Below are 25,293 nucleotides of genomic sequence, written 5' to 3' on the forward strand. Positions count from 1 at the left end.
CTGCTAACTCCATCCTTTCCCTCATTTGCCTGCAATTTTGTTTCGGATTCTGGACTCTTTGGGATAGAACAGGAGCCATTTAAACTCCTTTTTTCCAAATGGGACAAGTATCTTAATTGATACTTGATAATTGATACAGGCCAACACTGACTGTGACAGAATCTTCTCTTCATCCGCCTGGCACAGGGGAAGAATTCACAGTAGAAGAATGGCATGAAGCTGTGCCTCCTAACAGTGTCCATTGGGATAAAGCTAATGCCCGGTTGGGAGACACAACACAGTGACCTCTTTTGCCAGGCTTGATTGTTCTGCTTGGTCCCAAGCCAGATGGCAACCTGGTGGGGGAACCATAGGCTCTGGCCTTTCCCCAACCCCCTCATGTCTAAGATAAAATGCCCAGCTGTCCCTTTGCAGCCCTTACCCTGTGGAAACAGTAATTGCTCTCACTGTTACATGGTATTTACATAATTTTGTTTAAATTTGTAACTATAGTACTGCCAGTATGGCTTTATTAGTAACATGAAAGCTTCAGATTGCTTGCCAGAATTCAAGAATGGAATCCATTTAACACCAGGCTGTTTAAGTATTGAAAGAGCTTCTGGAGTGAGCGTGGGAGAGGGAGTGTGAAGACTAGAATTATGGAACTAGTGTAGTTCATGTGCTATATATAGTTATTTTGATCACTAGAAATACTTGTAGCAAGGTTTGGATTAGTTTTAGTACCTTTTCTCTTTTTGTCACTCTCTGACATATGTAAGACAGAAATGAGCATCCAAGGTCCCCCTCAAGTGGATGTGTATCTGCTGAATCAGATGGTACTTACGCTTTTGTGCCTGAGTTGCAGTATAATATGAAGTATGCCTCGTTTGAGTAGTGGTAATAGAATGCATACCTGTCATGATTTGTTTTAAAGTTTCAAGTGGAGTTGGAGGTATATGAAGAAATCAAGAGAGACTTCTGAAAAAGGAACAAAGACCTGGTCATTTCATAGAGATTCATCTGCATGGATCTTCCATTTTAACTCTAGCTTTGCTTCCTGGAATTACGATGCATTCCTAATAGCATTCTTAAATTACATTTTATTGAATTAAAAAAAAGATCTTTTTGACAGTAACAGAGAAAACCCAGGAATTTTATTGATGTTTCTGAGACATGTAAATGTTTCTAAACAAACCTAAGTAATTTGGTAGGTTTAGGGGAAAAACACTTTTCCTTTTGGCCTACACTTGGGTCTCTTGTTCACCACTGGATCTGTAGCTCTGGGAAATGTCCTGATTTCATAAGGATCCAATTACAGCCTGAAGCATGTTTCTGTTAGACATGTTAAAAATGAATGATGCTTATCCTACAAATGCTTTTTCTAACATAACATCACTGCAATGATGTAGCTAATATTTGTTGCTGTCATTAGAAAAATAATCATTGCCTTGCCTTCCTCGTAGGATTTGATGAAATGAAATACAGTAGTAGATTCAAAAGTCTTTTTTAAGATTTTAGGTGATCAATAACTATAAAGAGACATTATTATTATTATTACAATTTAACTTTTCTACTCTTACTTTTATCACAACCAACATCACTGTTAACATCTTCACCATTGGAGTATAATTTCTCTGACCCATCTTCTCTATTTACCACTAAATTTACCAGAAAAGAGAAGGCACATCATGCCAATTGGTAATCTGGAGTTTCTAATTGGAGACTTTTTAATTGTTTTTCTTGGAGAATCTGAGGCCTCACTGTAACTGTAATAGTAATCTTGACTCTGGACCCCTAAATTTCTCCCCCCCCTGCTGAATTTAACTGAGGTATAATTGATAAATAAAAATTGTATGTATTTAAAATATACAATGTGATGGTTTGATTACATTGTGAAATTATTACCATAATTGATTACATTGTGAAATTATTACCATAATCAATTAACATACCCTTCACCTCACGTAGTTAACTTTTTTTGTTTTTTGTTTTTGTTTTGATATGGCAAGAAAATTAAAATCTCTACTCTCTTAGCAAATTTCAAGTATATAAAACAGAAGATGTACCATGAGAGATTATGGACTCTTGGAAAGAAACTGAGGATTTCAGAGGGGAGGGGATAGGGGGAAGGGTTAATCTGGTGACAGGTATTAAGGAGGACATGTATTGGCTGGAGCACTGGGTGTTATACGCAAACAATGAATCATGGAACATTACATCAAAAACTAATGATGTACTGCATGGTGACTAACATAACATAATACAAAAAAAAGGAAAAAAAAAGGAAACACTATTACTGAGTCTAGTCTCCGTGCTATACATTAGACCCCCAGAACTTATTTGTCTTTCAACTGGAAGTTTATATCCTTTGATCAACATCTCCCCTTTCCCCCCTCACTCCCCAAGCCCCTGGCAAACACCATTCTATTTGCTGATTCTATGAGTTTATCTTTTTTTAGATTTCACATATAAGTGAGATCATATAATATTTGTCTTGTTTTGCCTGGCTTATTTCACTTAGCATAATGTCCTCCAAGTTCATTTATGTTGTCATAAATGGCAAGATTTCCTTCTTTCCATTGGCTGAGTAATACTCCAGTGTGTATATATGTAGCACATTTTCTTTATCCATTCATCCCTTGACTGACACTTAGGTTGTTTCCATATGTTGACTATTGGAAATAATGATACAGTGAAAATGGGATTGTATCTCTTTGAGATACTGTTTTTATTTCCTTTGTATATATGCCCAGAAGAGATTGCTTCTGGGAATGAGATTGTTAGATCACACGGTAGTTCCATTTTTAATTTTTTGAGGAACCTCCGTGCTGTTTTCCATAATGGCTGTACCAATTTACATTCCCACCAGCAGTGAATAAGGGCTCTCTTTTCTCTATCCACTTGCCAACACTTGTTATCTCTTGTTGATGATAGCTATCCTAACAGGTGTGAGGTGATATCACACTGTGGTTTTGATTTACATTTCCCTGATGATTAGTGATGTTAAGCATCTTTTATGTATTTGTTTGCCATTTGTGTGTCTTATTGGGCAAAATGTTTATTCAGGTCCCTTGCTCATTTAAAAACCATTATTTTTTTGCTATTAAATTGTGTTTCTTATATATTATGGACATTGACCTCTTATCAGATATATGGTTTGCAAAGACACATTCCATTTAATTTCATTCCCGAGAGTATTTGGTTTCTGTTTTAAGGCTTTGTCTAGTCATGAAGGGCCAGTTCTGTCCTTTGGAGACTTTTAAGAAGCCTGACTCATTAGCTTCTGACTTGATAGCAAATATTGTTGCTGTTGATTCTGTGTTAACTTTGTGCTACAGTTGGTAATTGGATTTCTGTCTTGCTGGTATGGTAATTACCCCCCACACAATTTTCCTATATTGACTCTTTGTCTCGGCCTTAAGAACCTGCCCAGAATCCCTTAATTCTCTTTAATCTCCTAAATTTAGCTGACCACCCTTCCCAACCTTCCCATACCCACACAGATTTAAGTCCTGTTTGAGTCTCCCATTTCTTCACCAGCAATCCAGTTCACATGTTATCTGAATTATGGTATACATGGGATTTGGTAGGACTGGTGCTAAGTAGAAGGGAAGGTGTCCACAGGTACAAAGAAGGGGAAAGTGACATGAACATAGCAGAAAAGTACAAAAAGACAGATACATTTCTTCATTCACAAGGTTGTGAACTTTGCAGAAGGAAGAAATCTTGTCTCCTTGTTTACTGCTCTATCTCTATAAAATTGTCTAAAACTGCCCAGCATTTAACCTGTGCAGTAAATACTTGCTGAGTGACTGGGAGATACACTGAATTGACTGGTTTGCCCGGAGGACACTTTAATGTGAACTTTTAGGGACTGGGATCATTTTAACCTTGTTTATCACTAGAACTCCAGCTATTTTTGTTGAATGAATAAGTAATAGGATTACTGGAGTAGAGGCTAGAATGCTGAAGTTGATAATGCAAAATCTTGAATGTCATACCAAGGATCTGGTGGGTCTCATGACAAGAAAAAGGTCAGAATTCAGGATCTTACTGTCCACATCTACTGCCTAATGTAGTCCGAGTTTTACTCTCTAAGTATACTCTTGAGCCAAAGGGTTCAGAAAGCAAATCCTTTTGAAGCTGAGGAAAGAAGGGTTATTTTTATGTAGGATATTCCTTTCTGAGTTAAGTCTAACATCTAAATAGGTAGATATGTTTCTAAAACATGCTTTTAAAAATTGCTTGTATGAATAGTTAACACTTTTATATACATCAGTTCCAGAAATAGTTTCTTTTTAATGTCATGTGAATAAAGCTGTGCTTTCAGGGACTCAACAAGGTGATGAAAGGCATCCACTGTTTTCATTCTTTCTGGTCTCCTTTGGCATTCTGTGGTGTTAAGCAAGTATTCACTACTTCAGGCTCCTTGAATCCCGGTGCTGGAGTGAGTGTTTCTGGTGTCAAAATACACCTCTTCATCTGCCTTTATCTCTGGACACTCACATGAGCCATTTTAGGCCATAAGGATGTATACTTTCCCTATACTATTACTCTGGAAAGGTGAAACCTATCCAGCGTACAAACTAAAGGCTTTTATTGAGGAGGAGAGCTTATTTTGATAGATGCACTTAAAGGAATTTCTTCTCAATCGTCTTATCTTCACTGAGTGTTGTACTGCTTAGGGGATGATAAATATTAGTCTTATATATAAGTAGGAGTATTTTTTCCCTCTTTTTTTTTTTTTTTTTTTCTTTTTGAGCGTGTGTGTCTGCCATAGGATAGTGTGTAAAGCTAGGCTTGCTAAATGAAGAGTAATTGTTTCTGCCAGGTAAACCTAAAACCGGAGTTGGAATTAGGGCAGGGCCATGGCAAACTCACACTGAGCACCAGAATGGCAGGTGTGTCCTCTACAGGGTAGGAGATCACTGTCACTCTTGGCTCCCTGCTTCTTCCTTATCATCATCCAAGCACCCGGCAGGTTCAGAAAGATAGAGTCCAACTCTCCAGGCAGTTGTCCTCAGCAGGAGGGAACCAGGGAAAGTTATCATCTGAAATCATGGCCTTAGGGGGCAAAAGGCAGGAAGCTTGAGATTTTTGAAATGTAAATATTCTAGGGCAGGTGATCAATTTTTCTTTGATGAATTATTCTAGCCCGTCTAGATTCTTGAGTATGGATTCTTTTTAGGCTTATTGTTGTAAGGATATCACAAGTAAAATCTCCTAACCAGTGCTGGAAAACCTAGAAAATAGGAAAATAATGATCTATAATTTTAATATACAAGGACAATTGCTTACTATTTCTGTATTTGATTTTAATGATGAACAAAATGCTTGCTCTGTGTTATTTTGATGAGGATGATTTGTTTTTCCACCACTACTGTTGGCATAATTGTTCTTGTCTTTGTCCTCTCCTCATCAGATATTTATTAAGTAAGGAAAGTTCTAGGAAGAGGTGGAGAGGATAAATAAGTGGAAGATGTGACTTCTTTTTTTAAAGGAGATGATTATTTTCTATTTTGGACTGAACATATGACCTAAGAAAGTAAAATTCAGATATATGATTTACTCATTATGTAAATGATCGTTAAGCTCCCTTATATGCTAGGCACTGCCCTGAGTATTTGCGAAATAATGTTGAATAAAATAGAGTTTCTGTCCTTAAATTTAATGTCCAGGAGAGGTGATGGGCAAGCAAGTAAGAATTTCAATAAATTGTAACATGTGAATTGTCAGTGAAATGCCACAGAGAGTGCTTGCTATAGGAAGATATTATATTAAAAGATGTACGAAATAGCATATTGGACAGTTTGGAAGCCAGAATAAAAACATTTTTTTGGCCTGGGTGGCTCAGTTAGTTAAGCGTCTGCCTCCAGCTCAGGTCATGATCCCGGGATCCTGGGCTCAAGCCCCAGGGTGGGGCACCCTGCTAGGTAGGGAGTCTCCTTCTCCCTGTGCCTCTCCTCTCACTTGTTCTCTCAATCTCTCTCTCTCAATAAATAAAATCTTTAAAAAAGCCCTCCTTAAAGTCTTTATTTCTTACATTGCCCCTTAGTAAGAGCCAAGGCACAACCTTAAATAGTCCGGTAATAAAACATTCTGCTAACAATGTAAGTACTGTAGTTAAGGTACATTACATTCAGCTCTTCCAAAGGAACATGGATCTTGTTCCAGGCATGGATCTTGTGAAATTTGGTTAAATGGGCCTTAAATTCTTTCTAGCATCAATTGTCTTAGTATTTGCTTTTGTCAGGAGTTTAATGATAACATCTGAGAAAGTGTGTGAAGCACTGATGTTCTGTGGTATGGGTTAAAAAGAAGACCTTGTTTTATATGCTACGTTGGCAAGTGTCAAGGTTAGTATTCCATTATGAAATTTAAGAAACCTGATCTGCATTTTTTTTTCTTTTGTTTAGGCAATATATGTTTTCACCTCTGCAAGGAAGGATTTGTTGAAAGAGAGAAAGCTTAGGTCCATCATTCCTTGGATATTTTATCTCTTTATCTGCCATAAAACTTATTGTAGAATAGAATTTTTCTTAGCCAATTACTGTTTTACACCACCTTGGTGTGTTTTATTTTCTTTATGTCAGATAAAAGAAATCAGAACTTTTTTATACATTGAGTTGTTCAGTTCCAGAGGGAAAAACACCAAGAGAGCTATGGAATTTCTCTCCCTAGAGATCTTTAAGGTGCTCAGACACTTAACTGTCTGAAATCGTTTATGTGGAGTTAGGTGTGTCCTACTTTAAAAAGCAAGACATATAAAAACCCAGACTTAGAAAATTGGTATCATTAAGGATGATTCTTCTCTTATCATTTTAGTTTTCCTGTTAGGTAAATTTATTTGATAATAAATACTTACAATTGGTGAATATTTGATTTATGAATATTACTTACATAATATCTTAATTTGCATTGTGAAGCCTTTTTGTGTTATGGGAACACTTTTATATAATTGTGTTATTTGAGTCTCAAAGGTCTTTTTTTTTTTTAAGATTTTACTTTATTTATTTATTTAACAGAGGGAGAGAGAGATCTCACGTAGGCAGAGAGGCAGGCAGAGAGAGGCGGGAAGCAAGCTCCCTGTTGAGCAGAGAGCCCGATGCGCGACTCGATTCCAGGACCCTGAGACCCTGACCTGAGCTGAAGATGGAGGCTTAACCCGCTGAGTCACCCAGGTGCCCCTGAGTCTCAAAGGTCTTATGTAGTAGACAAGGCTGGTATTATGACGATCCCCATTTTGCTGCTGAGATACCTGAGGACATGAGTTTGTGAGACTTTTCCTGTGGTGATATGTTAGTAAATGGGGGGCGTGGCCCAGGCCTTCTGAGAGCACATTCTTTGCTCTTTTTAGTATGTTAAGGGGCACTGATTTTTTTTTTTTGTAAATGAGTATTGGTTATGTTGTATGTCAAAAATCAGGTCTGTGTGGTATCTCTGGGTCCTTGTTTTCTCCTTTCAGGAAGCTGAATGATCCCCGGGGGGAACTGAGCACATGTTTGGCCTTCCTTCCCGGTTATTATTTCATCAACTGGCATTTTCTTATCAGTGAGGTTTTGGAGAGGGTAATTGGGGGTTCTCAGATCAGCTCATAAAAAATAACTTACAAAATTACTGAATTGATATGATTGGAACTAACTCGCTGCTCATAAAATAGTATGGTTTGGTGTTTAAAAATGTTCCTTGGAAATGGAGTGAATTTGTTGATGCTAAAATTAAGTACTTTCACTAACTACATTGATATCCACTTCATCTGAGCATTGATAAATTAGACTGTGCTCTTCAAAGAACCAAAATAAAATCAGTTCATTCACTATTGAGTCCTTTAATGGGGGCCACAGCTTAAAAGTTAAATTTTAGAGTTAATAGGGCCAGATGTGTACAAGGAATAAAATCTCTAGGAAGAAAAAGGACATATTATTGATAATTACTAGGTAATTATCACTAGGCTTTGTGTGTTGAGATATTTTTTCCTTATAGCTCTAGTTTGGGAATCCCCCCCCACCCCCGAAAATTTAGTGCATACATAATACAGAGTGTAAAAAATTTGCAAATGTCAGGAAAGGACAAAGAAGAACATGATTCCTTGTAACCCTTCTGTTTGAGAATGTTTTTGATAAGAGAAGGGTGAGGTCATTTTAGAAGAAGGAATAAGTATGGCACAAGCATGACTGACATATTTAGGAGCATATAGACAGTAGCTAAGGAGAATACTTGCTGGGGGATAGTTGTAGATGAGTTCAATTAGCTCCGTTACGTTGGACCATGAATTCCAGGACAAGAGATTTGTTACTCTCAAAGTAAGTGATCACAGAGTTCTTATAGCCTAGGACTCATGTTTTCCAGGTAAGGAAACCAAAATGAATCATTCAAATAAGTGAGTGGAGAAATTGGGGCTAGAACCCAGCCTTCTTGATTACCAAAGTGAATATTGCTTCTAGGTGATCTTATATGTTGCCATCTTTGGTTCTGGGATAGAAGAAAGCAAAGTAAAAGCATTGCTTTCTAAGAGTGAATTTTCAGTCTTAGAAAAAGAAGTTAGTTGAAATAGGAAGACCAGTTAAGTATATTTTAATAATCCTGGCACGAGGAGATCCAGAGTGGAAAAGATGGAGAAGTCAGTAACAATGAGAGTTTCAAGCTGAGTGATCAGAAAGTTGCATTAAAATAAATGAGTACATTTGGAGAGTAAACTTGTTTTGTGGGAGAAGATCAAGTTCTATGTTGAATAAATTAGGAAATCAGGGAGAAATATTTTATTGGACAAAAGTATGGGGCTAATATTATACATGTTAAATTACACTTTGCAGATAATGAGGATTGACTAGTAGGATAGCATGTATTATAGAACTAATCTCTTTACACGGTAAAACCGAGGGCAGTTTAATTCCAGAAAATCTCCCTAAGACTGTTGCTTCAAGAAACAATAACTTATCTGTTAGATGTGCCACTGAATGAAACATCTGGTTAATTAACTGGTGTGGGCAGGCTCATCTCAAAAAGACCTTTACTGGCTTGATTGTGTGATGCTTCTTCTTCTCTAATAAAGGTATCAGGTGGATGTGCAACTCCATGTAAAACCTATTTATTACAGAAGATGGCCTAACCTTTTAGCCATTCATTGCCAGAGTGGTTCATGATATTTTATGATGTGATCACTTTTTTTTGTTCTGATTGTAAATCAGTTTAATAATGCCAACTGGTTTCATTAGGGCAATGCTTTGCCCTAATCACTCACAATTTACTGTTTTTAAACTTCTTTGTATGAACAAAACCAAATGTAACAACTGTTGATGTCTCTGCTAAGAGGTAGTGAACCTGAGCTGTTATCTATATGGCCCATGAAGGGTTTAAAGATGCAGCCAATGTCTTTGTTTACCTTCTCTTTGTTTATTTCTAAGGATTTCTAAGACTTTAAACCATATTTATTTATTTGTTTATTTTAAAGATTTTTAAAAATTTATTTTAGAGCATGAGTGTGTTGGGGAAGAACAGAGGGAGACTGGTGTGGCAGAGTCTGCTGTAGGTCTCGATCTCCCAACGCTGAGATGAAGACTTGAGCCGAAAATCAAGAGATAGACACTTAACCGACTGAGCTACCAGGTGCCCCTAAAATATATGTATTAACTGGATCTATGCCTAACTGATTTACTTAAATTTGGGGGCCTTGATGTTCTCATAACTGGTGTTCCAGCATTTATCACATTATGTTATCTATCTGGGTTTGAGTCCAACTTCACTGCTTAGTGGCTGAAGGATTTGCAAGTTATTACAGTTCTCCATGCCTTTTTTTTTTTTTTTTAAGATCTAACAATATTACTGCCTACCTTGTGGCCTTGCTGTGAGAATTAAATTATTAAATATGATGTCAAGCACTTGAAGAGCCTGACACACAGCAAACTCTCAGATCCTGGCTATGGTTACTGGTACTGATCTGTTGCCCTTAACTCTCCTGTGAACCTTCATGGTTCTTCATCCTTTTGTGCCTTGGACCTAGAGCCGTGTAATTGACTAAGGAGGGAGGCAGAGGGAGGTGTCACAGGGTTTCTCATAGAATGAAACAGGAAGAGGCCAGCCTTTTTGTTACAAGAGCTATTTCCATTCTTGCTCGCCTCCACTCTAGGTGAAACTGTTTCCTTACTTGTTAACAATGACTGTACTGATCCCAACTTGGTGTTATCAGGAAAGCAGTTTGGTTAATCTAAGTTGGGAGTGGTTAATAGTTTGCCAGTGGCTTTTACCCTTTAGAAGATATGTGCTAACCAGGGTGCCTGGCTGGCTCAGTGGGTACAGCATGAGACTCTTGATCTTGGGGTCATGAGTTCAGACCCCACGTTAGGCATAGAGCTCAGTTTAAAAAAAAAAAAAAAAAAAAGTTTTTTTTTTTTTTTAGATTTTTTTAAGCCACTTTTTTAAAAAAAGATTTTATTTATTTGACACTTTTTAAAAAAAAAAGATTTTATTTATTTATTTGACAAAGATCACAAGCGGGCAGAGAGGCAGTCAGAGAGAGGGTGAAGCAGGTTCCCCGCTGAGCAGAGAGCCCGATGTAGGGCGTGGGGCTTAATCCCAGGACCCTGAGCTGAAGGCAGAGGCTTAACCCACTGAGCCACCCAGGTGTCCCTGTGCTAATTATTCTTATTGCTTGTCCTTGAAGCCTGCTCTGGTGAAGAACAGTGTTTTTAGATATACCTATATGGGTGGGGAGCCCCATGTAGGCAGTCTGGGTTCTACCTGGGAATCTAAGCCTGAGGACAGCTCAGTAATAGTTTCTTTGCTGCTGCTGCTTTTGAACAGATGTACTTAGGTTAATGGCTTTGGACAACATGATGTATTAATGATTTTTCTCATGATTTTACTGTATAGGATGTATTATTTATATTTTACATACCTGGAAACTGAGGCTCAGTGTGGTTGATAAGTACCTTTCTTAAAGCCATGCAGTGATTCTCAAAGCTGAGACGTAAACTTGGGAAGAACTGTCTTACTCATTAGCCTTTACTATTTTACTCTAATGAAAGTTTCAGTGTCAAATCTACATTACACTGTGTATCTTAGGAAATCCCTGTTTAGTGGATTAGCATGTGTATTTTTATGGGCTTTGTAGCTTTTAAGTTCTATATGGATGTTAGTCATTAATAGCGATCTAGTCTTTTATTTATTTATTTATTTATTTATTTTAAGATTTTATTTATTTGTCAGAGAGAGAGAGAGCAAGCGAGAGCAAGCACAGGCAGACAAAGTGGAAGGCAGAGTCAGAGGGAGAAGCAGGCTCCCTGCGGAGCAAGGAGCCCGATGTGGGACTCGATCCCAGGACGCTGGGATCATGACCTGAGCCGAAGGCAGCTGCTTAACCAACTGAGCCACCCAGGCGTCCCCGATCTAGTCTTTTATACAATTAGATTCTGCATCTCTCCTTTTCATTATTTTTCTAGTCTTGTTCACAGGATTTCTAGACTGCTCAGATTTTTTTCTTTAAGCATGATTTCTATCCTAAACTCTGTCTGCTGCTGTCTTAGAGTAGCTTCTGTTGATTAGGGTCCCTGTGTGTCAGAAAATGTAAGAGGAAAAAATGAAAGACCTCCCCAAAGGAAACTAATGTTGCTGACTAAAGCTTATTTAAATTTCAAGGGACTGTCAGAGTCTTTTTTGAAAAGTTTTGTTTAATAGTAGTTTTCTCTTCAGGGGAGTCAGTGATTGAGAGTGTGGACCACATTCAGACAGCCCTGGCTCAAATCCTTCCTCTGGTCTATGACCTTGGGACTTTGGATGTATTTCATAACCTCTTTAAGCCTTAGCCTTCACCTGTAAGATAGGAATAATACTAATACTTACTCCTAGGATATCATCAAGATCACGTGAACTTTTGGTAGAGTACTTTTTGCAGAGAGTGTTTGTTGTCAGTGAATGTTAGCTGGTATGGCAGATTGGAGGCTAGGCTTGGAAGAGGAACCGAGGGATATGGTCTGTGCTGAATTTGAATGATCTGAAGTAGATGTGTCCTCTGCAGAATAAGGGTAGGATAAGACCACAATGGAAGTCTCTCTAGGTTCTGGTTCCAGGATTGGTAGGCTCAGTCCCATCATGGAGTGTTTAACAGGGGGGTACTTAATGATTTGATCCAGAAGTCCTTAGGGAAGCAAGTGTATATACTCATATGTGAATTCAGCAAACACATATTAAGCAGTTGCTGTTGCTGGGCACTCTATGCTGATGATAGCCCCACTCCCCCGCAAAAAAAAAAAAGTTTTCCTCTGTCTTTTTGGAGCTTATATTCCAATTATGGGACTAGTATGTAAAGTAGTGAATGACAAAAGAAAGCTTTAAGGTACATGGGAGATATGCCCTAGGGCCTCAGTTGAGTTGGAAGGAAGGTCATTCTTATTGCTACTTTATCTTCAAGGGTAAGAATTTTCTTACAGAACCATTAGTCCAATGAATTACTTTGGTATTTTTAGGGTAGACTTATCCATCAAACACTAAAGATAAATTCCAGATATAACTTACATTTGGCTATGTGACTGAAAGCAGCTTATCTTGAAACATTTGTAACATTATTTATCCCAAATCTTTACAACTTAGGTAAATAAAAGTTTTAGGCAAATTCTTGTCCTGCTGATTACATAAAGGACACTCATAGCTTCAGTGTATAAAGGGGGTTTCTTAGTTCATCAGAGTGGATATGTTTTCCAAATTATTATTTATACCAGTGGAGAATATTGTTGGCATTTGGAAAGCAGGCCTCTCTGCCTGCTTGTGATCTCTGTCAAATAAATAAATAAAAATTTAAAAAAAAAAAAAAAGGAAATACAAATTTTGATCCCTCACTTATGTTTTACATCATCTCAAGCAAGTTCCAACTCCTTTATCTGTAAAATGAAAAAAATAGTTTCTTCCATGTAATGTTGTGATATGTGGATTTGATATATTATAAAAGATGCAATATATTTTAATCTTTCATATAAGCTACAAAAGTGCCAGTATAGACACACACACACACATTTCCTAGCACTGTTCTGTTAGTGTTTCACAGTAGCTAATATTCTAATTGTCAATATCCAATCATTATTCTGATAGCTAATAGTACTGTTATGTCACCTGATATTAAACTCACTTCTTGGGGTGCCTGAGTAGCTCGGTGGGTTAAGCCTTTGCCTTCGGCTCGGGTCACGGTCTCAGGGTCCTGGGATCAAGCCCTGCATCAGGCTCTCTGCTTGGTGGGGAGCCTGCTTCCTCCTCTCTCTCTGCCTGCCTCTCTGCCTGCTTGTGATCTCTATCTGTCAAATAAATAAATAAAATCTTTAAAAAAAAACAAACATCATATTTGGTTGTGATACATAATAAATGAATTTCAGAGAAATTGCTGTTTTCAGTGTACTAGCTATACTTAATAAAGAGTTCAACCGTTACTTATATACAGAATATAACATTTAAAATTTAAAAAAAATTTTTTTATTAACATATAATGTATTATTAGCCCCGGGAGTACATGTCTGTGAATCTCCAGGTTTACACTTCACAGCACTCACCATAGCACATACCCTCCCCAATGTCCATAACCCAACCACCCTCTCCCTACCCCCCACCCCAGCAACCCTCAGTTTGTTTTGTGAGATTAAGAGTCTCTTGTGGTTTGTCTCCCTCCTGATCCCATCTTGTTTCATTTATTCCTTTCCTATCCCCCAAACCCCACATGTTGCCTCTCAACTTCCTCATATGAGGGAAATCATTGATAATTGTCTCAGAACATTACATTTTAGCAATTAAGACACATATCTACTAGTTCAGACATTAGTTAGAATTATAATTTTGGGGCGCCTGGGTGGCTCAGTGGGTTAAAGCCTCTGCCTTCAGCTCAGGTCATGATCCCAGGGTCCTGGGATCGAGCCCCATGTCGGGCTCTCTGCTCAGTGGAGAGTCTGCTTCCTCCTCTCTCTCTCTGCCTACCTCTCTGACTACTTGTGATCTCTGTCAAATAAATAAATAAAATCTTTAAAAAAAAAAAGAATTATTATTTTGTTATAACATAGGAACATGTAGTTAAGTTTTAAATTCTTAAGAGTACTTCTGTTACAATATGTAAGTACCATTTATTTTGATTTATTTTATATTTCGTATTTTTTTAAATTGTATTTTGGAAACCTTCAAATATACAAGGTAGACAGAATAGCAGAATGAACCCCTATGTAGCCACCATCAAGCTTTAGCAGTTATTAACTCTGGTCTAATCTTGGTTCATCCATCTGCCCACTTCTTCCCTCCCTTGTGAAACAAAGCAGATCTCAGATACCACCATTGTGTATGAAATAGTTTCAGTATGTTATTTTTTTTTTAGAGATTTTATTTATTCATTTGAGAGAGAGTGAATGAGAGAGGAAAGACAGAGAGATTGAGAGCATGATCCCAGGAAGGAGGGGCAGAGGGAGAGGGAGAAGTAGACTCCCTGCTTAGCAAGGAGCCCGATGCGGGGCTCGATCTCAAGACCCTGGGATTGTGACCTGATCCAAAGGCAGATGTTTAACTGATTGAGCCACACAGGAGCCCCTCAGCCCCTTTTAAAATGTTGTAACCATAATTTAATTATCATACCTGAAAATAAAAGTTATTTCTGAGTATTATTAAATATTTAGTTAATAGTTGATTTGCCAGTGGTTTCATAAGTCTTCTTTTTATATTTTGATTCAAGGTCCAAATAATGTTCTTTATGGTTATTAATATGTATTTTGCTAGATATTGCTGATGATGTCTCTGTGGTATAGTTTAACATGTACTTCTCTCCTGTGTATTTTTTATAAAATGATAGAAGGATCTAGAGGTTTAATCAAATGCATATTCTCTTTCTTCCTCCCTCTATCACTCCCTCCCTCTCTTTGTTTCTTCTTCCTTCTTCCCTCTCTCCCACCTCCCGCTCTCTCTTCCCTTCTTTCTTTTCCTCCCTTTGTTCCCATGTTTTGTACATAAATGGTATTTCTTCTTCCCTCCGGAGATATAAAAAATATATGGTGGTTTTTCTTTTTTTCATACTATTAGCTATTTTGCCTAGATACTTTAATTCATTAGGAGTTGCAGAATATGGTATTTTACTTTCTACTTTATATTGATTTATTATCTGGAATTGTCTACAAAGAAAAACTCTCCCTCATCTACTACATCTCCTATTTGTTTAGCTAATTGTATAGTTTATATTAAGAAGTTTGAGTTGGGACACCTGGGTGGCTCAGTCCTTAAGTGTCTGCCTTTGGCTTGGATCATGATCCCAAAGTCCTGGGATTGAGTGCCACATTTGGCTCCTTTCTCAGCGGGGAGCCTGCTCTATCTGCTTGCTCTGCCTGCTGCTTCCCCTGCTTGTGCTCTCTTTGACAAATAAATAAAATATTAAAAAAAAGTTTGAGTAAATGCTTGATTCTATATCAGTTTCTTGAGTTTTTATAATAAGTAGGAGTCATTGGGGGAAATTTTGACATTTTTATGAAAAGCATCTGGAGATATGAGCTGAGATCAAGAGTCAGATGCTTACCCAACTGAGCTGCCCAGGCACCCCTGATAGTAGATATTTTTTTTTTTTTTTTTTTTTTTTTTTTTAAAGATTTTTATTTATTTATTTGACAGAGAGAGGTCACAAGTAGGCAGAGAGGCAGGCAGAGAGAGAGGAGGAAGCAGGCTCCCTGCTGAGCAGAGAGCCCGATGTGGGACTTGATCCCAGGACCCTGAGATCATGACCTGAGCCGAAGGCAGCGGCTTAACCCACTGAGCCACCCAGGCGCCCTGATAGTAGATATTTTTAAAACAAACAATGTGTGATGCTTTGAGAGGTATACATTCTTTTTTTTTTTTTTTTTTTTTTTTAAATTTCTTTTCAGTGTTCCAGAATTCAGCGTTTATGCACCACACCCAGTGCTCCATGCAATATGTGCCCTCCATAATACCCACGACCAGGCTCACCCAACCTCCTACCCCTCGACCCTCCAAAATCCTCAGATTGTTTTTTAGAGTCCACAGTCTCCCATGGTTCGTCTCCCCCCTCCAATTTCCCCCAACTCCCTTCTCTTCTCCATCTCCCCATGTCCTCCATGTTATTCCTTATGCTCCACAAATAAGTGAAATCATCCGATAATTGACTCTCTCTACTTGACTTACTTCACTCAGTACAATGTCTTCCAGTCCCGTCCACATTGATACAAAAGTTGGGTATTCATTCTTTCTGATGGAGGCATAATATTCCATTGTATATATGGACCACATCTTCCTTATCCATTTGTCCGTTGAAGGGCATCTTGGTTCTTTCCACAGTTTGGCAACTTTGTCCATTGCTGCTATGAACATTGGGGTACAGATGGCCCTTCTTTTCACTGCATCTGTATCTTTGGGGTAAATACCCAGTAGTGCAGTTATAGGGTCATAGGGTAGCTCTATTTTTAATTTCTTAAGGAATCTCCACACTGTTTTCTGAAGTGGCTACAGCAATTTACATTCCCACCCACTGTGTAAGAGGGTTCCCCTTTCTCCACATCCTCTCCAACACTTGATGTTTACTGTCTTGTTAATTTTGGCCATTCTAACTGGTATAAGGTGGTATCTCAATGTGGTTTTTTTTTGTTTTTTTTTTCAATGTGGTTTTGATTTGAATCTCCCTGATGGCTAGAGATGATGAACATTTTTTCATGTATCTGTTAGCCATTTGTATGTCTACATTGGAGAAGTGTCTCTTCATGTCTTCTGCCCATTTTTTGACATGATTATCTGTTTTGTGCATGTTGAGTTTGAGGACTTTTTTATAGATCTTGGATATCAGCCCTTTGTCTGTATTGTCATATGCAAATATCTTCTCCCATTCCAAGGGTTGCCTTTTTGTTTTGTTGACTGTTTCCTTTGCTGTGCAGAAGCTTTCAATCTTGATGAAGTCCCAAAAAATCATTTTTGCTTTTGTTTCCTTTGCATTTGGAAACATGTCTTAAAAGAAGTTGCTGTGGCCGATGTCAAAGAGGTTCTGCCTATGTTCTCCTCTAGGATTCTGATGAATTCCTGCCTCACTTGTGTTCTTTTATCCATTTCGAGTTTATCTTTGTATATGGTGTAAGAGAATGGTCGAGTTTCTTCCTCTACACCTAGCTGTCCAGTTTTCCCAGCACCATTTATTGAAGAGACTGTCTTTTGCCCACTGTGTATTTTTTCCTGCTTTGTTGAAGATTATTAGATGATAGAGTTGAATGTTCCCTCTATCCCTATACTTTGAAGCATTTTAATCAGGAACGGATGCTGTATCTTGTCAAATGCATTTTCCGCATCAGTTGAGAGGACCGTGTGGTTCTTCTCTCTTCTCTTATTGATTTGTTCTATCACATTGATTGATTTGTGAATGTTGAACTACCCTTGTAACCCAGGGATAAATCCCACCTGATCATGGTGGATAATCTTTTTAATGTACTGTTGGATCCTGTTAGCTAGGATCTTGTTGAGAATCTTAGCAAAACTGAATCAGGAAGAAACTGACAACCTCAATAGACCGATAGCTAGTAACGAGATTGAAGCAGTGATCGAAAACCTCCCAGGGGCGCCTGGGTGGCTCAGTGGGTTAAAGCCTCTGCTTTTGGCTCAGGTCATGATCCCAGGGTCCTGGGATCAAGCCCCGTACCGGGCTCTCTACTCTGCAGGGAGCCTGCTTCCTCCTCTCTCTAACTGCCTCTCTGCCTGCTTGTGATCTCTGTCAAATAAGTAAATAAAAAATCTTAAAAAACAAACAAACAAACAAAAACCTCCCCAAAACAAGATCCCAGGACCTGATGGGTTCCCTGGGGAATTCTACCAAACTTTCAAAGAAGAAATAATACCTATTCTCCTGAAGCTGTTTCTAAGAATTGAAGCAGAAAGAAAACTTCCAGACTCTTTTTATGAAGCTGGCATTACCCTGATCCCCAAAGCAGGCAAAGACCCCACCAAAAAGGAGAATTTCAGATCAGTATCCCTGATGAATATGGATGCTAAGAGTCTCGAGAAGTATACATTCTATAAGACATCGTTAGGCATTTATTTCCCTCTTAGGTATCTAGTAGTGAAAAGCATGGATTTGAAAGCCAGACTTCCTGTATTTAAATTTTGTTTCTTAGCTAGTATAACTTTGGGCAAATTACTGTCTGTGTGCCTCCATTTTCTTATTTTTAAACCAGGAAAATAATAGAACTTTCATCATATGATTGTTGCTGAGGGTTGAATGTGTTCAAATATGTTAGGCTCTGAGAGCAGAGCTTAGAACATAATGAATTCTCAATAAATGTTAACTGTTGTCAGTAGCTTTCTTTGCTATTACAGTAAAAAAGGAGGGAGGGAATTTTTTTTTTTTAAAGATTTTATTTATTTATTTATTTATTTATTTATTTGACAGAGAGAGAGAGAGAGAGATCACAAGTAGGCAGAGAGGCAGACAGAGAGAGAGTGGGGAGCAGGCTCCCTGCTGAGCAGAGAGGCCTATGCAGGGCTTGATCCCAGGACCTCGAGATCACAACCTGAGCCTAACGCCGAGGCTTAACCCACTGAGCCACCCAGGTGCCCTGGAGGGAGGGAATTTTTGGTGGCTCATTTTTAATACGTGTCACAGAGTTTTACTTTTTTTTTTTTTTTTTTTTTTTTTAAAGATTTTATTTATTTATTTGACAGACAGAGATCACAAGTAGGCAGAGAGGCAGGCAGAGAGAGAGAGGAGGAAGCGGCTCCCTGCTGAGCTGAGAGCCCGATGTGGGGCTCGATCCCACGACCCCGGGATCACGACCTGGGCCAAAGGCAGAGGCTTTAACCCACTGAGCCACCCAGGCACCCCAGTTTTACTTTTGATATATCTTTTCTTGTGTACTTTATATGTTCCAGCTTTTTTAAAGTCACACTTACAACCCTTTCTAAATTAAAGTGTCTAAGCATCGCACATCAACATTTGAGTCAACCAAATGTCTTACTTATACCTCTACTATACTACTCAAATTTATTCATATATATGGTGGCATTTCCTGTTGAACTGTGAACTTTATGAAGGGAGAGATTTCACACTATTGTATTTAATATAGTGCTTGGTTTTAATTATGTGGCGTAGGTCCTCTGTATTTGCTCATTTAACTACATTAGCATCTCATTTATTAGGTTTGACTAGTAATATCCTTTTCAGATTCACAAACAAGTGCATTTCCTAGCTATCTACTTCTTGAGTTAAAGTATAATTCTTTATTTTTAAATTTATTTTATTTTATTTTTTATTAACATATAATGTATTATTTGTTTCAGGGGTACAGGTCTATGATTCATTAGTCTTACACAATTCACAGCGTTCACCATTGCACGTACCCTTCCCAGTGTCCATCACCCAGCCACCCTATCCCTTCCACCCCTCAAGTATAATTCTTTACATATTAGAATTTTTTAAATTCATTTTTAAATTATTAATATGGTAATTTTTCTTTCCAGGATCAAGTACTTTCTTGTTTTCTTAAATAGAATATAATTTATCACTTAAATAGAATATAATTTAGAATATGCATATATATTATGCATACTCTTTATTTGGATTATAATATGGGTGCAATATAGTGCATGGTCCTGTGGTTCTATATCAAATATTTTCAGGATGCCTTATGAATTTTTTCTTCCCATTATATGTCATATTTCTCTTATTATTATAATCTATCCGTTTCTCTCTGCTCTTTTCTTTATGTACCTCCAGCAACCCTAGCTCTGCAAATTCAGATTTAATGAATCTGACCAGTACTTCTAAACTGCTATGGATTGATTTGATTGCCAACTTCATTTGAACTTTTTCTAAAATGAGATTTTAAATGATCTAAACTGAGCTTGAGGGCATTTTCTGAGTAAAATGGAGAAGTTTAACACATAGACTTTGTGGCATCTATTTAACTAGCCGTGTAACTTTTTAATTTACTCTGTGACATTGCTGAGGTTGTCACTGATATGTGGCCTCTAGGCAAGTGAGATTAGATTATATGAGGATCTGAACAGAGGAATGAATTGCCGATCTTCAGTATTTCTGTGCTGTTATAGAGTTGGGATTCAAACTCGAACTCCTGTACTCCAGAGTCCCTTTTCATTGCTCTTAGAATCACGTGACGAATTCTAAGTTCTGCAATTATTAGTTCTTAAGCATTATACGGTATTAGTGATTGTTTTGATTTTTTTCATTTAATTAATCTTTTTAGTGATCTTTTTTTATTTAAAGCACAAACTCTTTGTCTTGTTTAACTTTAAAAACATTTTCACACATATGGATTCTTTATCTAATGGATAGGTGCCTACTTATAATATATTACAATATTATAAGTTACACAGATAATGTCATTTAAAAACAGGCACTCATAGTGTGGGTCTTCATTGTAAATACCTAGGTTACTATGTGTGTTTGTACACCTTGAGCTGAATATACAAGTCTAATTATATATAGGAAAAAATGGAATATTCCTGTTCTACAAATATAGTTTGTGAAATGCTAGATAAATATAAAAAGATGCAAAATAAAGTAACTCTGAGGCATGGGTATGTTCAGATCCTAGTATAAGTCTTAGAATTTCAGTTTGTTTAGAAGTTAAGTACTTCTCAGAGTACTGCAAGGATTCATCAGATGGCATGTTAGTGTGCCCATTGCAATATTTGATCCTTTATGACTTCTTTCCTCTTTAACTTTTCCATGCATTAAATTTTTAATCTACATAAAAAGAGAACAAAAAATTTAAGTGAAAGAGAATAAATATACATATTAAACAAGAGCAGGTACTGCTGTCATACCTCAAAAATGAGATTTTATTTTTATTCAGTTATTTTTATTCACAGGTTATTTTTAACACTGCTCTCATTGGACTGAAGTAGAAGCATAAGAATTGGAGCATATTTTCATTTTTAAGGTGGGTCCATTTGTAGAAAAATTTAGCTATTTAAAGCCATCTGCTGTTTCTTAGGAAATTTTGACATTTGCATGTATTCTGAGAAATACTATGGTTATCTGTGACATGCCGTTAGTGTGAAGTTTTGGGAGAGCTCCAGGCTGAATCTGGAGCTCTCCCCACCTTCATGCCCAGTCCTGGTTACCTGACTTCTCTGTGTCAGTTTGCCTTTTTTTTTTTTTTTTTTTTTAAAGATTTTATTTATTTATTTGACAGAGAGAGAGATCACAAGTAGGCAGAGAGGCAGGCAGAGAGAGAGAGGGAAGCAGGCTCCCCACTGAGCAGAGAGCCCGATGCAGGACTTGATCCCAAGACCCTGAGATCATGACCCGAGCTGAAGGCAGAGGCTTTAACCCACTGAGCCACCCAGGCTCCCTGTTTTGCCTATTTTTAAAATGGGAATGATGGGCCTATGGACTCTGCTTATCTTCCAGATTACATGTTGTGAGAATAAATTGAGATCATGGATATGTAAGTGTCTTATTAAGAAAAATGTAAGGTGGAGATATTAGTACTGTAAACTGTCAGTGAGTTAAATGGGAATTAACAGTTATGTGCAGAGAATCTAGGTAAGTATGAAATTTTTGGATGTAACTGTCACTCAGCCACCGGAATGGTAGGAAGACTGTGCCATCTTGTTTCTGAGAGAACTAGCAAGCACAAAGGAAGAGGGGAAGTAAGAGGAGGAAGAAGTGGCAGAGGAAAGAAAGCCAAACCAATTAGAGGGCTCTGAAAGTATTGGCATTTTTAGAACTAAAAATTTCCTTACTTATGAGGATATATTTGAAAAAAATCATTAATCTATGGATTACAAAAAATGCATTTTCTATTGAAAACCTGTTACACTGGGGTACCTTAGTGGCTCAGTTAAGTGTCTGTCTTCGGATCTGGTCATGATCCCAGGGTCCTGGGACAGAGTCTCACTCAGATGGGCTCCCTGCTCAGCCGGGAGCCTGCTTCTCCCTCTGCCTGCCGCTCCCCCTACTTGTGTTTTTTTTTCTCTCTTTCTTTCTGACAAACAAATAAAATCTTAAAAAAAAAAAAAAAAAAAAAAAAAAAAGACAACCTGTTACATCTTTTTAGTACTTTTATATTCAATATTTTACTTTCTTGCTGTGGGAAAAACATCTAATTCTGATTTTTCTCTTCCCTGGAGTTTCAGCCATTCATCCGGATGCCTTAGCATTTGAGGCCTGAATAAAACGGAATAGGTGTTTGTTCTCACTCCATCGGTTTTTGTTCGTTTGTTTTGTTTGTCTTCTTAATGTCCTCTATTTGTCTTGTTTTTCTTCAGCTCACCCGGCCCATGTCATGTCTTACCTCTTTCTGGGCTTCAGTGTTGGCACATAACCTGGTATTCTGGGTCTCCCAGATTGTTCCCCAAGGCTTTTCTTTTTTTTTTTTTTTAAATTTTTTTTTTAAAGATTTTATTTATTTATTTATTTGACAGAGAGAGATCACAAGTAGGCAGAGAGGCAGGCAGAGAGAGAGGAGGAAGCAGGCTCCCTGCTGAGCAGAGAGCCCGATGCGGGACTCGATCCCAGGACCCTGAGATCATGACCCGAGCCGAAGGCAGTGGCTTAACCCACTGAGCCACCCAGGCGCCCCCCCAAGGCTTTTCAAAGGTGCCAGGATACTATTTAGCAAATGTGATTACTGTATTTCTTCCTAGTAAATATGTTTTGAGAGTAATTTACTTATGTCTTGGGAGAGAAAGATAGTGGTAAATTGGGAAAATGGTAATAAGTTTCCTGTCTTCCTGCACTCTTGTCTTAGGGTGTCATGGATTCTGGTGTGATGGTCATGACTGTAGCTAGATCATTTGGTCGAATGTTGCCACTGCTATCTCTGGGTCTTAGTCCAGAAGAAAATATGATGTTTTTCTCACACAATGGACTTATTCTTTCTTTGTGGAGTGACTGAGGAGGCGGTGTTCAAGGTCCTTCCCAGCGATCAGGGACTGTCTCTTAATCTCCAGTGCCAGCTCAATAGTTTTAATTCTCCTGCTGCTACTTTCACCTCTAACTTATTGTTTGGCTGAGTCATCTGGCAACTACTTCTGTGTTCTCTTAATACAGTTGCAAGGCATATTCTTTTGTATTTTGTTTCTTACTTAGTAAATAAGTGGCTTATTTAGTTCCACTTATAAGTCATTTCTTTGGTTTCCCAGAAGAAGTAATTGACCAGTCTAAAGAAGCATAATTGTAGGGGGATTTTACCAATTGCTTTTCTTTTTAGAAGGTTGGTGTAGCCTGTAGGAGAAAGCCTGTTCGTAGTTGTCACCATCTGGCATTAATAAAATTTTGTGAAGTGTCCTCTTGAGCCTCAGACTTCATGGTTGTAAAATGGGTATCGTGTTACTGACATTATAGGATGGTTAGGATTAAAAGAGATAGCATGCAGAGAGCAGCCAGGACAGCTACGCCTGGCGCCTCAGTCAGGGAAGCCTCTGACTCTTAATTTTGGCACAGGTCATGATCTCAGGGTTGTGAGATTGAGCCCTGCATCTGGTTTTGTGCTCAGTGGGGAGTCTGACTGAAATTCTCTCCCTCTCCGTCTACTCCCCATCCCTGCTCTGTGATCTCTCTCTGCCTTTCTTTCTAAAATAAATAAGTAAATAAATCTTAAAAGGGATTAAAAAAAGAAGTGTCCAGTATGATATGGACACAAATATGTGCATGGGTAAGTATTGTCATTGGTGATTTATCCTCTTCCCTCAATTTTTTATCATTGTCATGGTTGTGAGATAAAGCCGGAAGGGACTTATGGATAGGTTAGCTTGTAATGGTATGCAGTGTTGACAGATCGGGTCTCTTGTTGAAGTTGTGTGGAGTTGTGGATTCTTTGAATCATTACAAGTCCAAGCTTAGAGATAGGTCAGGATATCTGATTCAAGTTACTGAGATGGTTAATTGGTTACTATTGAGCTGTTTTGGAGAATAGTGTTAGAGTTTTTTGAAATGCACAGTTTAGCTTCGGATTTAATTGCTCTCAGAATTAGGCAGTCATTTGAACTATCTTTGCAGAAACAACATACAAAAAAGTATTAAGCACTTAAAACATTTACCTTTTCAGTGTGTATTTCTGTTTTATGGATATGATGAAAAAATTATACAAAATAAGATTTTATTTTATATTTTTTAAAGATTTTATTTATCTGAGAGAGAGAAAACTAGAGAGCACAGAGGGAGAGGGAGAAGCAGAGTCCCCACTGAGCACGGAGCCTGATGTGGGATTTGATCCCAGGACTCTGGGATCACAAACTGAGCTGAAGGCAGACACAACCTACTGAGCCACCCTGTGCCCTCAAAATGACATTTTAAAGAACAGAGATATATAGTGATTAATCATTCATTTTCTTTTTGCCTACACAGTGGCACACTTTACTTTCTGTCTTTCATCTTAGAGTGTGAGCATATAGGCTGTAGGCAGTAGAAAACAAACAGCACACCCAGTGACTTCTTGCTGTCAATTTGGGGATGATTGAAGACAGTGATGCTTACATAGAATGCAATGAAATCTTTTTATGCAAGAACAAAGATGTTTCTATTTGGAAAATACCCTAGCTCTTTGGATATTCAGTGTAAAGTTTGCATGAGGTGAAAAAGACCTGAGTGAGTGAAATATTTAAAATGGTGAAAAGTGGGGCACCTGGGTGGCTCAGTGGGTTAAGCCTCTGCCTTCGGCTCAGGTCATGATCTCAGGGTCCTGGGATCAAGCCCTGCATTGGGCTCTTGGTGCAGCGAGGATCCTGTTTCCCCCCTCGCTTTCTGCCTGCCTCTCTGCTTACTGCGAATAAATAAAGAAAAACTTTAATTAAAAAGAAAAAATATAAAATGGTGAAAAGCTTATCTTAAAAGTTTTATATTCTGAATTTAACCCTTAAAATATTTTGAAAAGAGAATAAATATTTACGAGAGGACAAAGATTCTGTTTAGGGGATTTGATTAAATCAGTGAAAAACTTGGATAACAAACACTTTGATTCTTCTATCCAAAGAGGATTGATAACAGATGATGTAAAGATGTGCCTTTAAGGTCCTATAAGGCATATTGTTGATTGAACTTTCTGCTTCAGATGCATTTCTGAAATGAGTAACTGGAATATTGAGACGTCATATGGAAGCTTGTCGTTTGTCAACCCATTTTTTAAAAAAAATACTTAACATCTAATAGGTCTTCTGTACTATAAAACGTTTTCTTTAAAAAAAGATTTTCTTATTTACATGTAGATAAGGAGCTCATGTGGTTTCTAATATTTTAGTTACGTGGGAAATGTAATTATTTTCTGAGGACAGGTGACGGAAAAGTAGAGCTGTGCTATAATATGACTTGAGGGTATGGTTACTATGGGGAATTTATAGTGGAATCAACAAGATGAT

At 37.8% G+C, this 25,293-nt stretch overlaps 1 protein-coding gene across 2 annotated transcripts in view; it reads left to right on the forward strand.

Moving 5' to 3' along the window:
- Positions 1–25,293, forward strand: part of EPS8 (epidermal growth factor receptor pathway substrate 8) — a 180,867-nt gene that overhangs the window by 38,877 nt on the left and 116,697 nt on the right. Inside the window, exon 2 of one of the 2 annotated variants that reach the window (XM_059185963.1) lies at positions 20,803–20,873. The exons of the other annotated variant lie outside the window; for it this stretch is intronic. The gene's annotated coding sequence lies outside the window, so the exon portion shown is untranslated. The remainder of the gene's footprint in view (positions 1–20,802; positions 20,874–25,293) is intronic. 2 annotated transcript variants of the gene reach the window in all.

The sequence above is a fragment of the Mustela lutreola genome, chromosome 8 (assembly GCF_030435805.1).
Source record: "Mustela lutreola isolate mMusLut2 chromosome 8, mMusLut2.pri, whole genome shotgun sequence".
Classification (NCBI taxonomy): Eukaryota; Metazoa; Chordata; class Mammalia; order Carnivora; family Mustelidae; genus Mustela; species Mustela lutreola.